The sequence below is a fragment of the Dermacentor andersoni genome, chromosome 2, assembly GCF_023375885.2.
Source record: "Dermacentor andersoni chromosome 2, qqDerAnde1_hic_scaffold, whole genome shotgun sequence".
In the NCBI taxonomy this organism is placed as follows: domain Eukaryota; kingdom Metazoa; phylum Arthropoda; class Arachnida; order Ixodida; family Ixodidae; genus Dermacentor; species Dermacentor andersoni.
Window position 1 is genome coordinate 234,593,797 of NC_092815.1, and position 6,323 is coordinate 234,600,119.

Consider the following 6,323-nt stretch of genomic DNA (forward strand, 5'->3'; position numbering starts at 1 on the left):
GCTATGCACGACGACCCTACGTCTGGCCATTTAGGTTTGGCGAGGACGCTCTACCGGATTCAGAAACGCTTTTATTGGGCTGGAATGCGACAGTCTGTTGAGACGTATGTACGTGGCCAGCTGCATGCAGCGTCAGCGCCACAAACGGCCATCTACTGCTCCAGCTGGTCTCCTGCAGCCGATCCCGCCTCCAAGCACGCCTTTCCAACAAGTGGGCATTGACTTCGTAGGCCCTTTTCCAAAATCAGCCAAGGGAAATCGTTGGATAGTTGTTTGCGTCGACTACCTCACACGCTACTGCGAGACGGTGGCCGTGCCCGCCGCAACTGCCATTGACGTTTCAACATTCCTGCTGCAATATGTCGTCCTGCAACATGGTCCGCCTCGCGTGGTCATCGACGACCGTGGACGGCAATTCACAGCGGACGTCGTGGAGGAGCTGCTTCGTTTGTGTGAATCCCACATGCGTCACTCGACACCATACCATCCACAAACGAATGGGCTTACGGAGCGCACCAACCGAACAATTGTAAACATGCTATCTATGTATGTTTCATCCGACCACAAGAACTGGTATGACGTATTGCCTTTTATCACGTACGCGTTCAACACCGCCAAGCACGAGACTACGGGCTATAGCCCTTTCTTCCTGCTGTACGCACGGCCACCTCGGTACACAATCGACACTGTTTTCCCTTTCTGTAGTCACGAAAATCCCACTGTCGCCGAGACTCTCTGCCTTGCCGAAGAAGCTCGTATTGCTCGTTTGCGCACTTTGGCATCGCAGGACAGATCAAAAGCACGCTACATTCGCCACCGTCCGGTAACCTATCGCCCTGGTGATTTAGTCTGGCTGTGGACTCCAGTAGAGAAACGCGGGTTATGCCAAAAGCTTTTGGCCACCTACGATGGAGCGTTTGTGATTATTAAGAGACTCACGTAAGTCACCTGTAACATAGCTCGCCTCACGGCGAGTGGTAGAAGAGCTGCCAAGACCCAAGTGGTCCATGTCGCCCGCTTGAAATCGTCCACGTCAAGACAAATGGATTGATTCGCCCGGCGGGCTTCGTCTGCGACGAGAGGAATTACGCATGAAGAAAACGAAGACCGGTGAACGTGCTTGCGGTTCCGAGTGGTGGAAGGAAGAAGAGAACGACGCTGAGTTGATCAACCAGCTGGCCGCTTTTGCGCTCACCTTCGCGACCGGTAAACGGTGCCCTTCATCCGTAAGGGTGATAAACGGTCTCCTTCGCGCGTAACAATATGTTGAAGCCGAGAAATCCGTGCAAGAGATGGACAAAGCAAGCGGTCACGAACAAGGACAGCAAGATCGGCAAATACGCGACAAACACAATCAAAATACTTATTATAATAATGTTACTCTAAAGCTATAGGGAGAACGGAGGAAGAGGAGAACGAAGTGCGCTTGTCTTTGCAGCAGCTCAGTGTCGGCGCGGCCTCTTTTCATCAATTCATCTTTAAATAAACGCACCCCATAGTAACAGTTTCGGTGGAGATGCTGGGTAAAACAACGGCGCCCCCGAAGAACGACGACGAACCGCCCGCAGAAGCGCAATCCGTGGAGCTTCGCCGAAGTCGCCGAATTGCCGGTCTGCCACCACAGATGGCTTCCAACGGCGACAACCCGCCACACTCTTCCAGCTACCTATGGCAGCCCTACATCGAACCACGAACCGTCGCCGGAAAAGCCGCGGAAGGCATGGACAGATGGCTCAGCTTTTTCCAAGGCGCAAGTCGGTTCAATGGCTGGAATGCCACCGCCCAGCTTAACAACGTTGCCTTCTTCCTCAAGGGAACCGCGTTTGTGTGGCTACAAAATCACGAAGAAAGCATGATGACGTGGGAAAAGTTCGTAGACGAAATCAGGAAGTGCTTTGGAGATTCGGCAACTAAAAGGAAGCGTGCAGAGCAAACCTAATGCAGTGAGCCCAAGTACCCGGCGATACCTGCACGACGTACATCGAGAAAGTGCTGAAGTTGTGCAAGGCCCTGGACCCTCAGATGACAGAAGAGGACAAGGTTGGTCATCTTTTAAAAGGGATCGCCGAGGACGTGTACCAGTTCCTCATCGGAAAAGACAGTCTGGACTCCGTAAGTGACGTCATTCGGCACTGCCGCACATTTGCAGTCCTGAAAGATAGGCGTGTCACACCGAAGTTCGGCCGCCTGGCCAACGTAACTAACGTCGCCAGTGTCGACGTGGTCCCAGCTCCATCCGACCTTGCGTCAGTTATTCGGCAAATGGTGCGCGAAGAGCTTCACCGACATGAGGCGGCTTCCGTCTCGACTGCGCAGGCTCTAGAGCACTTTTCTGACTGCGACTTCCGTGAGACGTCCATCAACGCCGCCTTCGTACACGCCTACAACTTCGCTCCTCGTTCAAGAGCGCCAAACTCTACTATGAATGCTCATCCCAGTTATCAGTTCCACGACGGTTACTCACCCAGACTGCCTGCAGTGTCTCAAGAGTGGGACGGCCGTGCCAGTTATCCTGCTACTGACAATTTCGGTGCGTCCCGTGAGCGCCCCATCTGCTTCCAATGTGGTGTTCGTGGTCACGTCGCCAGATATTGTCCGCATCGCCGTCACGCGTCACCATCATGACGACCGCGCACTTTCTATCGGCGTAGCAATCGGCACAACGACGGGACACGCTGGCCTTTTGACTCCGATAGCAGGACAAACCACCAGGCGAATTACTGTAGCGACTCACCAGCATCTGTGTGGAGCTTGACGCCGCCGCCTTCACGACAGCGCAGGTCTCCATCTCCCCGACGACGTCTCACGTCACCACCGCCGGGAAACTAGGCGGCGTGACCAATGGAGGTGAGGTCGCCAGTCATCATCAACTACAAGCCCCTATGCCTCCGCCAGTCAACATGTGTCATAACAAGATTCGTGTTTCAGTGGACAATGATGCTACGTTGGCCTTAGTGGACACAGGAGCGACTGTCTCCGTTATCAACCTGGATTTAAAAACCCGACTAGGCCGTAAAGTGATGTTTCGCTGGGATAACGCTATTGCATTTCGTGCTGTAAATGGAGAGCTGCTCCGACCTATTGGTGTGTGCACCGCGAACGTTTATTTCCCCGATAACGTGTATCAAGCCGAATTTGCAGTGCTTGCTCAATCCACTCCCAAAGTAATTCTTGGGCTCGATTTCCTACAACATTGCGGTGCCACTGTTGACTGCGGTACTGGCGAGCTTTTCCTGTGTCCTCTTGCCGACCAACCTGCTACCTGTTCATGCGCTCTCGCCGTCATTGAAGATACTGTCTTACCGGAACGTTCCTTATACAGAGTTCGAGTTGCTGCTTGCGGTGTCGACGCCGTTACATTTGATGCAATTGTTGAGCCTGTGCCTTCGATGGTTGTGAAGGAAAGTGTGCTCGTACCTCGATCCGTCCTCTCTGTGGCCTGCAGAACAACTACACTGTGGATGTACAATTTAGACTCCCAGTCTGTTGTGCTGCCCAGCGGTGTGCGACTTGCCTCTTTTGAAGTGGATACCAGTCTCAGTATAGGCGCTTTATCTGATGACATGTCACACGAATCCCGAGAGCACGGGGCTGACCCTGGTGTCCCCGAAGACTCGTCGCCTTTTTAAAGATGATCAACAAGTCGCTGTCTTCAGAGAAGCGTCAAGCCCTGGTCAGCGTCCTTATCAAATATGCGTGATTATTTAATTTCGCGCAGAACGCTAATAAAGTTCGCGTTCCAACTACGCGAGCTCGCCACAGGATCGACACGGGGTCTGCGCATCCCATCAGGCCTCTAGAAGCCTTACCGCGTGTCCGCGTCAGAGCGCAAGATCATCGCTCAACAGGTCGACGACATGCTAGCCAAGGGCGTCATTCAAGATTCCTCTATATCCCTTGGGCTGCGCCGGTCATCCTCTTGAAAAAAAAAAAAAGATGGGTCCTGGAGGTTTTGTGTCGACAACCGGCGTCTCAATTCTGTGACGAAAAAGCACGTGTATCCAGTTCTCCGGGTCGATGATATTATCGACTGCCTTGATTCCGCATCCTACTTTTTATCTGTAGACCTCCGATCGGGCTACTGGCAGATACCCATGCATTCAGCTGACAAAGAGAAAACTGTTTTTGTGACCCCAGGCGGCTTGTTTGAATTCAACGTCATGCCGTTTGGTTTGTGCGACGCGCCTGCAACATTTGAAAGGTTTATGGACACGGTACTGCGCGGCCTGAAATGTTTTTTTTGTTTGTTATCTAGACTACGTCGTCACTTTTGGCCGCACTTTTGCGGAGCACAACCACCGACTGGACATTGTTCTGACGTGCCTTGAACAAGCTGCCCTTACCCTCAACTCCAAGAAATGTCACTTTGGCCAACGAGAGGCACTAGTACTTGGACATCTAGTGGACAAGCAGGGCGTGCGACCAGACTCACAGAAGGTCGCTGCAGTTAGCGGCTTTAAACAACCGCAGTCACAACGCGAGCTGAGGAGCTTCTTGGGTCCTTGCTCGTACTTCCGACGTGTTGTGCCCAACTTTGCCGATACTGCCTACCGTATGACTTCATTGCTGCGCAAGGATAACCCTTTCACCTGGACAGCAGATTGCGATTCCTCGTTTCGTCAACTGAAGTTCCTGCTCTCTTCCGGACCCATACTTCGCCATTTTGACCCCTCTGCCACAACAGAATTGCACACCAACGCGAGTGGAATTGGCCTCGGCGCCGTCCTCGTCCAGCGTTTTCGTGACGCCGAGCATGCCATTGCCTATGCCAGCCGTTCGTTGAGCAAGGCCGAGCAGTATTACACGGTCACTGAGCAAGAGTGTCTCGCTGTTGTCTTTGCAGTCCAGAAGTCCCGTCCATATCTCTACGGGCGCCGCTTCACGATCGTTACTGATCACCATTCACTATGTTGGTTGGTTGGTCTCCGCGACCCGTCTGGCCGCCTTGCTCGACGGGCGCTACGTTTGCAGGAGTTTGACTTTGCAGTCCTTTACGAGAGTGGCCGACATCATGCGGACGCCGACTGTCTTTCGAGGCTCCCTCTCCCAACAAGTGCCTGTGACGCCGACAATTTCGATGAGTTTCTGGCCGCCATCGACGACATTCTCTTTCCCGACTTAACCACTTTCCGGGAAGAACAGCGTGACGACCGCAGCCTGGATGCCCTCTTCGCCTCAGCTGCTCAGCCAACAGGTAAAAATGACTTTGTCATCGAAGATGACCTGCTCTACAAAAAAAATTACGCGGCTGATGGCGGCCGCCTCCTCTTAGTGTTTCCTAAAGATTTGAGAACCCACATGCTCCGTGCTATGCTCGACGACTTGACCGCTGGGCACCTAGGTTTCACCAGAACATACCACCGGATTCAGGGCCGATTCTACTGGACTAGTATGCGACGGGATATAGAAAAGTATGTCGCCGGTTGTATCAAGTGCCAGCAATTCAAGCGCCCTAATACTGCTCCAGTCGGACTCCTTCACCCTGTGGCGCCACCAACATCTCCTTTTGAAATAGTTGGAGTGGACCTCCTCGGTCCATTCCCAAGCTCAACAGACGGCAACCGTTGGATTATCGTCTGCGTCGACCATATGACGCGTTATGCTGAAACCGCAGCGATGCCAACGGCCACGCCTCTTGATGTTTCGAGCTTCATCCTGTCCTCCGTCATACTGCGTCATGGACCCCCTCGTGTTACTGTGAGTAATCGTGGTCGCCAGTTTGTGGCCGACGTAGTCGAAGAGCTGTTGCGTGGCTTGCCAGTTTCGCCAAGCGACCCCGTATCACTCGCAGACAAATGGTCTCGTCGAGCTCACTAACAGAACTTTTACCAACTGCTTTCGATGTACGCCGATTCCAGGCAAAAAAACTGGGATGATATCTTACCTTTTATCACGTACGCCTACAACACTGCAAAGCATGAAACTACCGGCTACAGTCCTTTCTATCTTCTTTATATCAGAACACCCCGCAGCTTCCTTGACACCATTCTACATTTTATTTCTCACCCGGACTCTTCTATTGTCCAGACTCTCTGCCGCGCTGAGGAAGCACGACGCATAGCTCAGCTCGGTACTTTGGCATCCCAGGACCGCTCCAAGATCAGCTACGATTCACACCATAAGAATGTGTCGTACGACAAAGGGTACATAGTATGCCTTTGGACACCACTTCGCAAGCGCGGCCTGTGCCAGAAGTTTCAGGCTCGTTACACCGGGTCTTCCGTCATCACCAATTGCCTAAGTGATGTGACCTATTCGATTGCTCGTCTCGTTTCTTATGGCTGCCTGTCTGAGAAGACGCAGCTTGTTCACGTCGCCCGCCT